Source organism: Alexandromys fortis, unplaced genomic scaffold (genome assembly GCF_014885135.2).
Source record: "Alexandromys fortis isolate MF-2015 unplaced genomic scaffold, M_Fortis_MF-2015_v1.1 scaffold_216, whole genome shotgun sequence".
NCBI lineage: Eukaryota > Metazoa > Chordata > Mammalia > Rodentia > Cricetidae > Alexandromys > Alexandromys fortis.
Genome location: NW_026068089.1, coordinates 633,713 through 651,092, shown reverse-complemented (window position 1 = coordinate 651,092; position 17,380 = coordinate 633,713).

The following is a 17,380-nucleotide window of genomic DNA, read 5'->3' as shown; positions in this document are numbered from 1 at the left end:
ATCTTCCTAATGCTGCCACCTCTTCCTCCTGTTGTCTGTTCCCCCTGTTGTCGTGACCCCAACCGTGCAATTATTTCATCCCTACATCATAACTGTAATTTTGCTACTGTTATAAATTGTAATGTAAATATCTGTGTTTTCCAGTTGTCTTAGATGACCCCTGTGAAAGGGTCATTCAACCTCAAAGAGGCCATAACCCCCAGGTTGAGAGCCTCTGCTATAGTAGGTGTAGGCGGGAGGGTCAGGAATTCAAGGCCACTTTCAGCTGCCTGGAGAGCTTGAGGCCATCCTGAGCGACTTCGGATCTGTCTCAAGAAAACAAACAAAAATTAAGATGAAGGAGAAAGAGAAGGATTCATTTCCCACCTAATGGCTGCTAATCTCTGCCACGTCCAACACACGGGTCTCTTCAAACAGTGGTCTGGCCTTTTTATGGTCAAAGTGCGGACTTGGTGTGGCCAGTGAAAGTCCAGCAGAGACGTCGTACGAGCGTGGTGGTGAAGTGGGGGGAGGCCCTCCACAGTCTCTTTGTCGAGCCTGCACCCCAAACTGTGAACCCCATCCCTGCTTCCTGGCTTCTGCTCTCCTTTGGGTTCCCTCCTTAGATGGGACTGGGGGAAGCTGCAGTTGGGGACTGCCTCTCCCTCAGGCGGTCTAAGCTCAGGAAAACAGTTCTTTTGGGGAAAACCTTGAGAAGAAGCCTATTCTGGCTCTTTTTAAATGACCGTTTTTACCCTCCCAGTGGCAGCGCAAAGACAGAAGAGAAGATGGCAGCCTGTCTGGGCCCCCTCCCTGGGGCCCACTGGTTTCTGCTCTGTTAAGTCATGATTTTCCCTATCTGCCCTTCCATCTCTCCGTGTGGGCAACAGCAGCTTGCCCTGTGCCCTCCTCATTTCTTTCTCAGATCCCTATCCTTCTTTTCAGGTTTTTACTTGTTAGATGGGAACACTCACTTTTGTGTTGTGAGTTCTGAAACAGGGTAGCCCAGGCTGTCCTAAAGCTCGCTAACCTCCCAAGTGCTGGAATAACAGGCGTAAGCCACCATGCCTGGCTTACAGCAATCATTTCTGCTTGCACACATAGGTATGTGCACAAACTTTTCTGTTGCAAAATACACTCATATGGGCACATTTTTAATGAAATAAATGCATCGTTATTGGGCCAGAATTACTGTCTCCCTTGACTTTTTGCCACTGCCAACGACACTGCCGTGAGGTGCTAGGAGAGACTCGGTTAGCAATGGCTGCTCCTCAGATAAACCTTTGTTCTGCATGGTCACTACACCAAGCTAAGGGCACGCTTCTAAAGCTTCTTTTGTTTCACTAAGCATACATCTTTGACATTTCCCATGTTAATAAACATGGGGATGGTAAGATGGCCCAGCAGATAAAGGCATTTGCCATCAAGACCTGTCTTCCAGCCTCCAGTCTCACAGGGTTGGAAGGGGAACTAACTCGCAAAAACTGTCCTCTGGCCTCCATGTGAGCGCCACGGTGTTCTCTCTCTAATTTCTTTTTCTTTCTTTCTTTCTTTTTTTTTTTTGGTTTTCGAGACAGGGTTTCTCTGTGGCTTTGGAGCCTGTCCTGGAACTAGCTCTGTAGACCAGGCTGGTCTTGAACTCTCAGAGATTCGCCTGCCTCTGCCTCCCGAGTGCTGGGATTAAAGGCGTGCGCCACTGTTTTGTTTTTCAAGACAGGATTTCTCTGTAGCCTTGGCTGTCCTGGAACTCACTCTTCTGCCTCTGCCTCCCGAGTGATGGGTGGGATTAAAGGTGTGCATAACCACCGCCTGGACTGTAATTTAAAAATTAAATTAAACACATCATCGTTTTATTGGGTATGACTTACATTGCATAGATGTAATGTTAGTTATTGAACCATTCTGATAGAAATTAAGGCATTTTCAACATTCCAAATTATTCTGCACCAAGTGTTTTTGCACATGTCTCAATGTTTGTATGCTTGCTTCCCTTTAATGATGTCATCAAAATAATAGTTTCTTCTTGATGGAAAATGTTGGCTAGTCCGTTCCCTGAAGTGACAGGATGTTCTAGCTTAGGTAGGATAATGTCTGCTATGGGTATTAAGCTCACATCAAGCCCCATCCTCCTGGATGTGACTCCTCCTGTGACCTCACAGCAATGGATGATGTCCCAGCTTTCCTGGTTTACTCTATGGGCTTTGTACTTATTTTCTCTGTGACACACCATCCACCTCTATTCCCATGGATGCGTTTAAGACCAGTTAGTAATATAATCATCACTGTAATGTAATATAATTAATTATCTTATCTTCTTTCCAGGTCTGAGAAGATTCCCAAGTGACTACAAAACTAAAGACCAGCCCGTAGAGAGCGAAAGCCTGTTTTCTGTCTTTCCTGGTTATAAATTGTTGTGTCCACTCTCTGCTTTCTGTGTGGCCTGTTGTCTGAAGAATGTTGTCGTCTGAAGCGAGGCCCAGTGGCATAGGCCTGTAATCTCAGCACTTTAGAGAGGGTCAGAAGTTCAGAGTCATCCTTGTCTGTTTAGCTGGGATGCCTGAACTTGTGTCCAAAAGAAAAAGAAAAAGGTAGGAAAGGGAGTGGCTAGAGAGATGGCTCAGTGGTTATGAGTATTTGTTGCTCTTGCAGAGAATCCCCGTTCAGTTCTCGGCTCTCACCTGGTGACTCCTAAGTACCCATAACTCTGGTTCCAGGGAATTCAGTGACTTCTGACTGCCAAAGACCCCACACATTCACACGGTACCACGTATTCACCCAGGCAAAACACTCATATCCATATAATAAAATAAATTAAAAACGTTTTAAAGAGTGAGGTGGATTTGGCTCTGCAGTGTATTACTTGCCTGGCAAAAATCAAAAAAGATTGGCGCTTCAGTTCAGTTGGTAGTGTTTGCTCAGTGTGTACACTGGGCTCCATCCCTTTATTTTTTTTTTTTTGGTTTTGTTTTTTCCTTTTGGTTTCTATCCCAGATGTACATCAGATTGGGCATGGCTGTGCCCTCTGGGCTCCATCCCCAGATGTACATCAGATCGGGCATGGCTGTGCCCTCTGGTAACCAGCATTCATGGGAGGAGACAGGAGAGTCACCAGAAGTCTAGAGTCATCCTGGTACACATGCAGCTCATGGCCAGCCTGTGCTGCATCAGAACCTGTCGAGAGATGGAGTGGGGGCTGGAGCAGGTTCAGTGGCTCAGAGTACTACCTGCTCTCTCTATTTGCTAAGTACTGTTTGGTGGCTATCTGAGAACAAGGTGACTCACAACCACCTGTAACTCTAAATCCCAAGTTCCAGGGGATATGATAGATACTTCCTTCTGACTTTCTCGGGCACTCACATGTTACACACACAAACATACAGGCAAAATGCTCATATAACCAAAAGCAAACTAAAAAATTATAAAATCATTTCTGTTCTATATCACTGGAAACACAACTTCACCACACTCTGGGATAGGCTGAACCACGACGAGGACATTATTATGGGCCCCTGACATAAGACAATAGTCAGTGCCCTAAATCCATTCCCAAACGTGTAAGAAACAGGGTTGGGAGGTGGCTCAGGGGCAAGAGTGCTGGCTGTGAAAGCAAGAGGACCTGAGTTCAAGTCCCCAGCACTCACATGATTGGCAGGCATGGCTGTGAGTGACTCTATCCTCAAAACTGGGGAGTGGGGTAGAGAAAGGACCATGCCAGGAGCTCGCTGAGCAGCCATCCAGCTAACAGTGCATTACAGGGTCAATGAGAGACCCTGATTCAAAAAGATAAGGTGAGGACAGACAGAAGAAAACACTACAAATCTATCTCTCTTCTGGTCTTCACATGTGTGCACACAGGCATGTGTACTGGCACACACATGTGTCCACACAACACACATGCACACATGAAAAGGGAAGAAAAATAAATGGGAAAATGAAAGCTCCTAGAGAACCAGAGTGGCACAGGACGGCCAGGCTTCATACATGGGATGACACAGGACGGTCAGGCTGCATACATGGGATGACACAGGACAGTCAGGCTTCATACATGGGATGACACAGGACGGTCAGGCTGCATACATGGGATGACACAGGACGGTCAGGCTGCATACATGGGATGACACAGGACGGTCAGGCTGCATACATGGGATGACACAGGACGGTCAGGCTTCATACATGGGATGACACAGGATGGTCAGGCTTCACACATGGAATGGCACACAGGACGGCCAGGCTTCATACATGGGATGACACAGGACGGCCAGGCTTCATACATGGGATGGCACAGGACGGTCAGGCTTCATACATGGGATGATATTTGAGGAGAAGTATTGAGTTGAACCATTTTCTACTTACTACACTGGCAAAACAATTACATGCTTAGGAACAGAGTCAAGGGTAAGTCTCATTAGGAGGTAAAGCATCATAACTGACCGCTAGCTCATCAGGAGAAAGGACTGGGCTTCTATTCCTCCCACCTTTCTTCATTTGTTTCCCACCAAGACAGTGATACCCCTGAGAGAAAATGATGTCACAGACAGAAAGAGCTGGACAACTAGGAAGACAACAAGCTGAACATACTCTAGATGACACACACGAACAGCACACAAGCCACACAGACATCCCCAAAGAAGTTCAGGGAAGTACTGGTAGCGAGTCAGAAGCAATCACAAAGATCCAAGGGAGGGTGGGATGGCGGTGCACACCTGTAGTCCCAGCCTTAGGAGACCACAGGCAGGAGGGTCCCGAGCTCAAGGCCAGCCTCTGCTCAAAGCTAGTTCCTGTCTCAAAACAACAGCAGAATAAAACCTGTAAAGAGGGCTGGAGTTACAGCACAGTGGTAGACATTTGTTTAGCATGATGCCACACCCAAGAAAGGATACATTACCCGGATGAGACACTTGAAAGGACAGAACTCACTAAAATGAAGGAAGTAAAATGTGAATCAAAAGAAACACAAACCAAAACTGACTTTGAGGCAAAAGAGAGTGTCGGATGAAAGTGAGGTAGCACATCAGAAATATATTCATACTTAAAATAATACTACACACCCCGAAAAGCAACGGCTGAATTACGTGTGCATGGCGGAGCAAGGTATGTGCATGCGAGGGCAGAGGAGCTGCATTCCCCAGGAGGTGGAGTCGCAGGTGGATGTGAGCCCACGTGGGTGCTGGCCCAACTGCAGTCCTGGAAGAGCTGTACATGCCCCTAACCACTGAGCCACCTCTCCAGCCTCATTCCAGTTTTCTTCCTTGTTTTCTTGCAGTGACTTGGTCCTCCCCCTAGGCATTCCTCATACCCTGTAGAAACAAAATAACCTCTCCATAATGTTTCAAATACTTTATTCTCCCTTTGTAGCCCAGTCTAAATTCCAAAGACAATGATGATAACCCCACCCCTTCCTCACGCTCTCAAGTCCTGCTCTGTTTCTCTGGCTTTAAACTCTACCTTGGCTGACCACAGCCCTGCTTAGATAGAGTTTTCTCTATCTCCTGCAGGCCTGCACCCTGAATACAGTTTCAGGAAGATGTTTGAACTTGTTGTCTGGTCACAGCTTAAATAATCATTAACTCCTCGTGGTTCCAGAAAACCACCTGGCAAACATACCCTATTTCTCTAATATACTCACTCTGGCTTTTCTAAAAATGCTTTCTCCTGTTTCCCGGAATCACTACGGCTGTCTCCACCTTCACCTGATTAACTGGTTATGTGCACACGTGTGTGTTCATGTGTGTGCATGTGGAGGACAGAGGTTGTAGGTGTGTTCCTCAACTGCTCTCTGATGTGGGAGTCCCCTCTGTATGCTATGAATACCATTGATTATAAAGAAACTGTCTTAGGCCTGCACAAGACAGAACTTAGGCAGGAGAGAACGATGGGCATTGAAGAGGTTTCTTATGAAGTTTGTGTGGGCAAGAAACTGCTCTTGCCTAAACTTCTTGATGAAATGGACATGCAAAACCCACAGAAAATGACTGCTGAAGTTGCCTAAAGAAGGTGAGATGGTCCTTCGGGGTTCCTGCTTCATGAAAGAGTCTCCCAGACATTCTGCAGGACACAGAAGAAAGTGACTGATGGATTTTGCTATTACAAAGCAGAACAGGTCTTCAAATTTTCTGCTTTGTGGGAAAGTCTGCTGGATACTATGGGCCTGTAGGCTGAAGATGGCTCCCACAATGTTACAGAAGAACTTTGGGTGACTACCCAGACAGTGAGATTTAGAGTTTTGGAAGTTACTTACAATGCACTTCCTGTTAACTTAGATAATATTATATCCTTCTGGGTTCTTTGATAGAGTTGAAGGATAAATAGTTTTAATTATAGTTTTCCTTAGTTATGATAAAAGTTATGATAAAGTAGATATAAATATTGTAACTATAATTCTTGCTTGCTTGATACTTGTTTTGTTATATGCAATTTTACTATGTTAAAATTAAAACCTTCCTTTTTATTTAAACAAAAAAGTGGAGGTGATGTGGGATTCCCCTCTGTATGCTGTGAATACCATTGGTTAATAAAGAATCTGTTTTGGCCAGTGGCTTAGCAGAACAGAGCTCGGCAGGGTAAGAAGGCAGAGTCAGGGAGAAGCCATGTAGCTCCACCAGAGACAGATGTAGGATGGAAACTTGCTGGTAATACACAGCCATGTGGCGATGCACAGATTAATGGAGATGGGTTAATTTAAGATATGAGTTAGCTAGAAATACACTAGAGTCATTGGCCAAGCAGTGTTTTAAATAATAAAGTTTTTGTGTGATTATTTCGGGTCTGAGCTGCCGGGCAACTGGGAAACAAAGAAGCAGCCTTCACCTACAGTTCTCGCCATCTTAATTCTCGAGACAGGGTCTCTCACTAAACCTGGAGATCACTGAATCAGCTAGACTGGTTGAGCTCTGAGGATCTACATGTCTCTGCCTCCCAAGTGCTGTGGTTACACATTGTGGTCAACACTTAGCTTTGACGTGGGTGCTGGGGATCTGAACTGAGGTCCTCAGACTTCCATGGTAAGTACTTTATCAACAAGGCCATCTCCCAAGACCCCACATTTATTTATTTTAAAATTTGTATTATTTTTGATATGTGTGAGTGTTTGTGTTTGCATGTGATTTGTGCTTGTGACTGCAGACATCTGCAGAAGTCAGGCTTTGGCTCCCCTGGAGCTGGAGTTACAGATGGTTGTGAGCCACCTGATGTGGGTGCTGGGAACTGAACCTGGGTCCTATGAAGAGTGGCAAGTGCTCTCAACTTCTGAGCCATCTCTCCAGCTCCCTATTTGTTTATTTTGAGACCCTGCCTCATGTAGCCCAGGCCGGTCTCAAGCTTTCTATGTAGCACAGATTGACCTTCAACTCTTGATTTGACTATTCTACCTCTTAAGCATTGGAATCATAGGCATAAACCACCATGCTCTCCCACCAGCATTTATCTATATGTGTTTGGTGTGTGTGTGTTTATGTGATGTGTATGTGTCTGTCATATGGGTGTGTTTCTGTTGTGTGTGTATCGTGTGTGTATGTCTGTGGTATGTGTATTTGTTGTGTGTCTGTCATGTGTATGTCTGTCATGTATATGTGTGTATGTTGTGTATGTGTCATTGTATGTGTGTATATATGCATATGCGTATGCATGTGCATGTGTGTATAAGCATGTCTGTTCGTGTGTGGTGTTGTATATGCAAGTGTGTGAGTGTGCGGCATGTATACACACGTGTTTGTCACGTGTGCATGCTCACGCGTGCATGTCATGTGTGTATCTATGCACGTGTGTGTATGCATTGTGTCATGTGTTTATGCACATGTGTGCATATGTGTCATGTGTGCATTGTGTGGCATGTATAAATGCATGTGTGTGTGTATTAAAAGGCTGATGTTGAGTCTTTTTCAGTTGCTCTCCACACTCTTTCATGAGACAAGCTCTCTCAGTTGACTGGTCAATATGGCTAGCTGGCTAGCCAGGTCACTTCGGGGATTCCCTCTCTGTCATCTAGTGCTGAAATTACAGAAGGGGGCGTCACAACCACCTGTCAAGTTCACGGACTCTGAGAACTCTGCATTTGGTCCTCACTGTGTTATCCCAGCCCTGCTCCCTTTAGCTCTCCTGACGTCTCAGCCTCTCTGTATTCACATATTCTGCTTCTCTCTCATTACCTGCAGTAAGTTGTCTAACTTACATTTGATGCCAGGCTCTCCGCTTGTACATCAGCTCCAACCTTCTCTTTCCTCTTCACGGGCAGCCCCTTACGTGATTCTCTGTCTCTTGACCCACCACTATCCCACTATTCCCAGACTCCTCAATTTTATGTGTTCATTTTGAAACATGGTCTCATGTAGCCCATGATGACCCCAACTCACTATGTGACCAACCTACCTTCACCTCTCAAGCGCTAGAATTAGAAGCATGTACCATCGTATTCAGATTCCCGCTCAACTTTAAAAAGAATACCTGCCAGGCAGTGGTGGCGCACGCCTTTAATCCCAGCCCTCGGGAGGCAGAGGCAGGCAGATCTCTGTGAGTTCGAGACCAGCCTGGTCTAGAAGAGCTAGTTCCAGGAAAGGCTCCAAAGCTACAGAGAAACCCTGTCTCAAACAAACAAATAACAACAACAAAAGAATGGAGGGGTGACTCAGAGGTTAACAGAGATAGCTAGATGGCTATAAGAGCATAAGACCTAAGTTCGGTTCCCAGCACTCAACTTGGGAGGCCCACAACTGCCTGTAACTCCAGCTCTGACACCCTTGTCTGACCTCTGCAGGCACCCATACACACACTCGTGTTTTCACACACATGTGCACACACATACATACACCCCTTGGGAGCTAGTTGCTAACAGGCAATAGCCATGTGGCTACACCGTGTCGGTAATTTGGGAAAGGGAAATGTCTCTTCTGTTGGATCTGTCGAAGCCTGAGATGCTTTGTCAGATACTCTGGGCTTCCGCTCTTTGTCTAAGCCATTTGCTGCTCCATCCTAAAAGTGGCTGCTCACAGACGGCACGGCTTTCTCCTTTCTGCTTTGCATCGTCCTCGCGGGCACAGCTGTGCTGTCAAACTGTCTTATATTATAATTGTCCTCAGCTTTAAGAAAGGAGGAGAGGGAGAGGAAGGGAGGGAAGGAAGAAAGTATGGAAGAAAGGAAGAAGGAAGGAAGGAAAGAGAGAGAAAGAAAAAGAGAAAGCAAAAGAAATCTTGGGCTGGAAAGCTGGCTCAGGGACTAAGTGTTAGCTGCTCTTGCAGAAGATCCAGGTTTGGAGGTCCAAATCAGGAGCAGATGGAGAGAGAGCACGAGCAAGGAACTCAGGACCGCGAGGGGTGCACCCACATACTGAGACAATGGGGATGTTCTATCGGGAACTCACCAAGGCCAGCTGGCCTGGGTCTGAAAAAGCCTGGGTTAAAACCGGTCTCACTGAACATAGTGGACAATGAGGACTACTGAGAACTCAAGAACAATGGCAATGGGTTTTTGTTCCTACTGCACGAACTGGCTTTGTGGGAGCCTAGGCAGTTTGGATGCTCACCTTACTAGGCCTGGATGGAGGTGGGTGGTCCTTGGACTTCCCACAGGGCAGGGAACCCTGATTGCTCTTTGGGCTAACGAGGGAGGGGGACTTGGTTGGGGGAAGGAGAGGGAAATGGGAAGCAGTGGCGGGGCAGAATCAGAAATCTTTAATAAATAAATAAAAATTACAAAAAAAAGAAGATCCAGGTTTGGTTTTGAGTACCCACATGTCTGTTGGTCCTCCATTGTCTAAAACCTCCACTTCCAGGAAATCTGATACCCTCTTCTGGCTTCTGCAGGTACCAGATGCTCACATGGTACTCATACACATATGCAAGCAAACACTCATGCACATAAAATATAAATAAATAAATCTTTTAAAAGAATAGTAGCCTTCATGGTAGTATACACTGTTAATCCTAGCACTCTAGAGGCAGAAGCAGGTGCATCTCTATGAAATTAAGGCCAACCTGGTCTACATAGCAAGTGCCAAACCAGTTAGAGCCACACTATGAAACTGTCTCAAAACAAACAAGCAAACAAGAATGGTTCTCTTATATCCCCTTTCTTTGTCAGGTGCTGTGCTGTTGCTTTTCTTTCTGCGACAGAAAAATGTAAATCTCCTTTACAGTCTATAGCACTGGTGTTGACTGCACATGTCTGTAACCTCAGCACTCAGAAGGCTGGGGTAGAGGGACTGGAAGCTTAGGGCAAGCCTGGGCTACATAGAAAGATCTTCCCAACCTAAAGCAAAGCTTCCAGAACTCTGTTGTCTTGATTTGCTTTCTACCTTTCTGACCATTTGCATCCTCTGTCTCTGTGTCTCTGTCTGTCTCTGTGTCTGTTTGTCCATTTCTGTGTCTGTCTGTCTGTCTGCCTGTCTCTGAGTCTCTGTCTATCTCTGTCTGTCTGTGTATCTCTGTCTCTGCATGTGTGTGGTATATTCTTAGGTGCACATGTGGAGGACAGAGGAGGACTCTCCCCGCTTTGTCCCTTGAGACAGTCACCCACTGAAGCTGGACCTACACTGGCAAGCCCCTGTGAGCCCCAGCTTCTCCTCCCACAGTGGTGGGGTCACGGTTGTACATGGACATGTCCAGCTTTTTTCATGGGTGCTGGCAGCTCAAACTCAGGCCCTTGTGCTTGTGCACGTGCTGTTACTCACGGACCTGTGTCCTCTGCCCTCTGGGTCTCAGCATACTGGAGGGGCCACAGTTTGCTCCTTGAATGTCTTCTCCTGTCTATATTACCTTGACGGTCCCTGCCAGTCTCATAGTTTTAAACACCACATACCTGCTGATCAATCTAATTTACATATAGGCTTTGGATTGGACTCTGACCCTTGCTCCTGAAACTGTCTACTTCATATCTCTGCTTAGCTGACAGCACCAAGCCTCTGTTCCTCCCTCCCTGCCTTGCTCCTTCTCTGTCCTCTTTCCTTTTCTTCCTCTACTGTTTGTCTTTTGTGTATATGGTATTGGGGAGCAGATCCAGGACCTCAGCAACCTTGGCCAGTGTCTGGAAAAGTACCTGTCACCCAGTCTTACCTTATAATTACTTTTAGCTTTTATTTTTTTGTGTATGGGGGTTTTGCTCACGTGTATGTCTGTATACCATGTGTACAGTACCTGTGGAGGCTGGAAAAGGATGCTGGATTCTCCGGGACTGGATTTACAGAGCTTCCACGTGGATGCTGAGAACAGAATCCAAGTCTTCTAGAAGAGCAGCCAGTATTCTTAACTGCGGAGCCATCTCCCCAGCTTATTTATTGCAAGGGTGTGTGCGTGCCATAGTGCATATGGTGCAGGTCAGAGGACAACTTCATTCCTTCCAACATGTGTGTCCTGAGGGTCAAACTCAGGTTACTGGGCTTGGCAGCATGAAGCTTTGGTCTGCTTTGACCTATCATCCCCCCCAGTCCTTTTCTTATGTAATCATCTATTACTTCAGTATTGCAGACTGAATCCTCAGGCTTGCATGCTAGGCAAGCACTTTGAGTTATATCTTCATCCTTTTTTCTTTAATTTTTTAAAATTTTATTGATATGTGTGTATGTGCACACAGTGTGTATGGGCACCTGTGTACCATCGCACACATGTGGAAGTCAGAGGACATCTTAATGCAGTTGCTTCTCTTTCTACCTTAGCCAAGGAATCATCTTAACAGTCCTTACTTTTTTTATGAAATGAGGTCATGCCTTGAACACATGGTAAATCCTTCTTCATCAGTCTACCAAGGGCTGAGATTATGGGCATGTAAGCATTAGACTCCAGTTTTTGAAGAATATATATATATATATATATCACATCACACATATATCTTATAATACATATGGGGAAAGTCTGTGCAAGGGTATATGCACATGAGTGTCCGAGCATGGAGACCAGAGATGCCAGATCCTTCTAGGCTGGACTTGTAGGCGGTTGTGAACCACCCGATATGGGAATTGAACTATTGAACTCCAGTCCTCTGTGTAATATTAAGTCCAGTTTAAAATAACAGGTAATGGTACCTGGTTCCTTTACAAATGGTACCTTTACAAATGGTACCTTTACAAATCTGAGATCATGGCATTTTAACAACAAGAGCTTCTTTTTAAAAAAATTATTTATTTATTCCATGATATTTATTGAGTTCTACATTTTTCTCTGCTCCCCTCCCTGCCTCTCCCTTCCCCACTTCAACCCTCCCCCAAGGTCCCATGCTCCCAATTTACTTAGGAGATCTTGTCTTTTTCTACTTCCCATGTAGACTAGATCTATGTAAGTCTCTCTCAGTATCCGCATTGTTGTCTAAGTTCTCTGGGATTGTGGTTTGTAGGCTGGCTTTCTTTGCTTTATGTTTAAAAACCAACTATGAGTGAGTACATGTGATAATTGTCTTTCTGTGACTGTGTTACCTCATTCAAAATAATGTTTTCTAGCTCCATCCATTTTCCTGCATAATTCAAGCTGTCATTATTTTTTCTGCTGTGTAGTACTCCATTGTGGAAATGTACCACATTTTTCTTATCCATTCTTCGATCAAGGAGCATTTAGGTTGTTTCCAGGTTCTGGCTATGACAAACAGTGCTGCTATGAACATAGTTGAGCACATGTCCTTGTGGCATGGTTGATCATCCTTTGGATATATACCCAAAAGTGGTATTATTGGGTCTTGAGGAAGGTTGTTTCCTAATTTTCTGAGAAATCACCACACTGACATACAAAGGGGTTGTACCAGCTTGCATTCCCACCAGCAATGCAGAAGTGTTCCCTTTTCCCCACAACCTCTCCAGCATAAGTTGTCATCAGTGTTTTTGATCTTGGCCATTCTTACAGGTGTAAGATGAAAGCTCAGAGTTGTTTTGATTTGCATTTCTCTGATGACTAAGGATGTTGAACATTTCCTTAAGTGTCTTTCAGACATTTTAGATTCCTCTGTTGAGAGTTCTCTGTTTAGGTCTGTACTCCATTTTTTTTATTGAATTATGTATTCTTTTGGTGACCAATTTCTTGAGTTCTTTGTATATTTTGGAGATCAGACCTCTGTCTGATGTGGGGTTAGTGAAGATCTTTTCCCATTCTGTAGGCTGTCGTTTTTGTCTTGTTGACCGTGTTCTTTGCTTTACAGAAGCTTTTCAGTTTCAGGAGGTCCCATTTATTAATTGTTTCTCTCAGTGTCTGTGCTGTTGGGGTTATATTTAGGAAGTGGTTCCCTGTGCCAATGCGTTCAAGTGTACATCCCACTTTCTCTTCTATAAGGTTCAGTGTGGTTGGCTTTATGTTGAGGTTTTTGATCCATTTGGACTTGAGTTTACAACAAGAGCTTCTAATACAGACATGCCAGCTTTGCAGCACCCTCAGCTCCTCCAAGAAGATGCATAGTTACAGAAGGACCTGCCCTTGGCCTTGGCAAAGCCACTCACACAGCAAAAAAGCAACCTTTCCAGATTCCTGGATGCTTTACCTGTGAAATCGATCGCCTCATCCTGCCAAGCCGGGTAGATTAACTCTTCCCCACACAGGAAAAATCTTTGGGCCTCTTGTACTCAGCAGCTAAGAGCAAGCACTGCTTCTAAGACTGGCGTTCTCCAAGGACTACGGAGAGGATTTGGGATTGCTTGCGTAGCTAAAAAGCTGTTTCATTTTTGCTCATTTATCCCTCCCAGATCAGTCTAAATGACATTTGACAACCTATGCACTGTTATTACTTCATCCATGACATTTAATGAAGTTTCCTGCTAAAAGATAAACAGGTGTGCCTAACAGGTCTCAGGTATGTCTTCAGAGGCCCAGGGTTCCCAACTCCTTTAATTGTCTTAACCTAAAGCAATAGCCTTTTGCTATGACACCAAGATGTAAATCTGTTCCAGTTCTCTTACAGGTTCCTAGAAAAGTTCTACTGTTGTATAAAAAATCAGTTCTTGGGGGCTAGAGAGAGGGCTCAGAGGTTAAGAGCACTGACTGCCCTTCCAGAGGTCAATTCCCTGAGTTCAATTCCCAGCAACCATATGGTGGCTCACAGCCATCTATAATGAGATCTGGTGCCCTCTTTTGGCATGCAAGCATACAAGGAAGGAATGTTGTATACATAATAAACAAACAAACAAACAAATAAATCTTTTTTAAAAAATCAGTTCTGGTCTCCAGAGCCTTTTGCTAACCCCAGCCAGTTTCCAGCATATTTTACAGGTCACTCCTGCTGCCTTGGGCCACGACCAACTCACAAAGTTCTCTCCAGATAACACCAAAGAACTACACCAACTCCTGGGACTTCATTGGTACCAACTCTCCTAGACAAAGGACACATACTGACTAAAATCTGGTTGTATCTGATACACCCGAGCCTCACCTCTCCAACCAGAGCACTCCCCTGTTCCAGTCTTTCTGGCAGCTAATGCATAGGATCAGTTAATAACAATATTTTTTTTTCTCCTAGCCACTTGCCTTCTCTTCTCCCTCAAAAACCAGCTGCTGGATGCTGCTCCAGCCACACCTCTCTCTGAGCTTGGACTCCAACTCCCAGCTTCCTCTCCCTCTCCCATGCCACCCCATGCCCACAGGAAGTAGTCAGACTTGAGCCAACACCCCTATAAACAAGGACTCTGAGATGTTTGGTCAAAAGTCCTATATCCGAAGAGTCTGGAATGTAATATTAAGGTGGGGGCATCACCCCAGCCTTCTAACACCCCTATATCCAAGAAGTCTGGAATGATTGGGAGCCCCTGGCCTTGCAGTTGCCCTGGCTTGGACTCCAACTCCCAGCCTGCCAATTGCTAACCCTTCCCCAGGCTATTTAGGCTTGCTCTGGACCAAAGAACACTGTGTACTCTGTCTTTCCCTTGCCATGCTCTCCCGGCCACCTGGACTGCGGTCTATTAAACACGGGCATTTGATGTGTTTTAATCTGGTCTGATTGGATTTTTTTGCGCCAGCGGAGCGGCTCATCTTAGGATTTTCCTAAGTCTCTGAAAGTACAGTACTCTCATTAACCATTGAGCCATCTCTTTAGCCAAGACCTCAGGTTTTAAATTCCAGCCTTAGAACCAATTTGAGTTTCTGCCTTCTCTTAGTACATTTAATGGACTAATGCTTATTGTGGTTCTCCAATGAGATGACTAAGAAAAGATGGAAATAAGTCACATGATGAGATCAAGAGGAAAAGCAAGTGCCCTGCATGGATACGGGACGATACTTGTCTGAGAGGAGGCCTCTCTGCTGCTAGGGCTGGTCTTAAGCTCTCATCCTCCTGCCTCAACCCCTTGAGTAGTTGAGATTAGAAGAATAATCATCACACTAGAGAAGGACAGCTGAGTTTATCCAGGTGCCTGTTTAGGTTAATTATATAATCATGCAATTATGGGCTAATGATAATACTAGATGAAGAGAATAGGGTTTTTTTTGAAAATTTAAAATGTCAAAATTGGCAGAGAAACTACATATCAACACACAAAATATCTATAGATAACTAGGTAATTAAAGGTCTTCCCAACGAAAAAAAGCATCAGGCTTATACGATTTTTCAGTGAGTTTTACCAAGCCTTCAAAGAATAGGGCAGTTCCTTTATGAAATCATTCCAGATACAGAGTAGGTAGCTAAGCTCATAGAAACAGTGCAAGAATAAAAACAGCCACATGGTGGTGCACACATGTAATCCAGCATCAGACAGAGGTAAGGAGTATCACCGAAGGATGGATAGAGGCCAGCCTGGCCTCACACAGCGATTTCCTGTCCAGTCAGGTGTAGCAGCCACCTGTAATCCTAGTCAGGGAGGTATAGCAGCCATGTATAAACCCAGCCAGAGAGGTGTAGCAGTTACCTGTAATCCCAGAGTTAATAAGAAGCCTGAGCTAATAGGCTAACCAGTTTATAATTCATGTAGACCTCTATGTGTTTCTTTGGGACTGAATGGTTACAGGACTGGGCCAGACAAAACCTCTGTCAATGTTACTTTGGGAAAGAGATTCTGCTTTATTTCCATAGGAAATGAGAGACTGTGGATTTATTCTGAATTAAGAAAAAGTCAGGTTTGATTGAGGAAGATTCCTGAAAAATTTCCAATAGGAGCAGATGGCCCAGATGATCCAATGTCTCAGAGCACCTCTTTTGGAGTTTCCTCTGAGTTCTACATCCAGAACAGCTTCAAGGCTGTTGACTGAGATGATCCAGTCTCACAGAATACTCCAGTCAAGATTTGACCATAATCCTAAATTTTCTCAGGGTACCCCAAAGATTATCAGTACCCCGAATCAGCAGGCAGTAGCCTAGAACACTTTGCCCACATTCCCAAGAAATGGATTATGGATGTTTGTCTTTGTTTAGAGGGTTAGTTACAAATTGTTATGGATAATAGTCAGGAAGAAAGCTAATAAAAGGAGATTAGATTCAGGCTTCTTGTTTTGAAAAGAAAAAGGGGAAATGCTGTGGGGTAAAGCTCTTATACACTGTAAAGATTTATCATTGGTATTGGTTTAATAAAATGCTGATTGGCCAATACCCAGGCAGGAATTATAGGCAGAGCAACAGGACTTGGAAAATTCTGGGAAGAGGTAAGGCAGAGATGCAGTTGCAAGCAAGACATAGAGGAAACAAGATGAGAATTCCTTACTGAAAAAAGGTACTAAGCCACATGGCTAAACATAGATAAGAATTATGGGTTAATTTAAGTTGTAATAGCTAGTAATAAGCCTGAGCAATAGGCCAAACAGGTCTATTATATTAAAAATTATAATTAATATAAGCCCCTGTGTATTTATTTGGGACTAAATGGCTGTGGGACCAGGTGAGACAGAAACTTTCATCTACATACAAATATATTATCCATTAGATGAACTCATATATCACATACATATTCACCATGTAAAATCTACAATTAAGGTTTTCTTTCAAGAATTACAGTGGTTTAATGTGGGAAAACTCTAATTGCACCTATAGATTAAAGAAGGAAAGTCACACATCCTGAGAGACATCACTTCTTAGTAATTCAATCAGGAATTTCGAATGAACTCAAACTATAGAAAGTGGTTTTAGGCATTAAATTTAAAATGTTGACTTAGCTGAGCTGAGCACCGTGGTGTCCACCTATAGCTCCAGCACCTGGGAGACAGAAACAGAAAGATTTCAAGTTCTGTGTAAGTCAGTGCTTATAGTGCACCGTTGTTTCAATTCCTCCCAATGCCTGCTAATCCAGAGGTGTAGTGATGCAAATTTTTAGTGTTTGAAAGGCCCTGAGTTCAATATATAACACTCATACACACACACACACACACACACACACACACAAATAGCAGCTGACTCATTTAAGAATATAGAGTGCTGGCGGGTGGAGAGATGGCTCAGCAGTTAAGAGCACTGGCCGCTCTTCTAGAGGACTTGGGTTCAATTCCCAAGAACCACAACTGTCTGACTCCAGTTCCAGAGGACC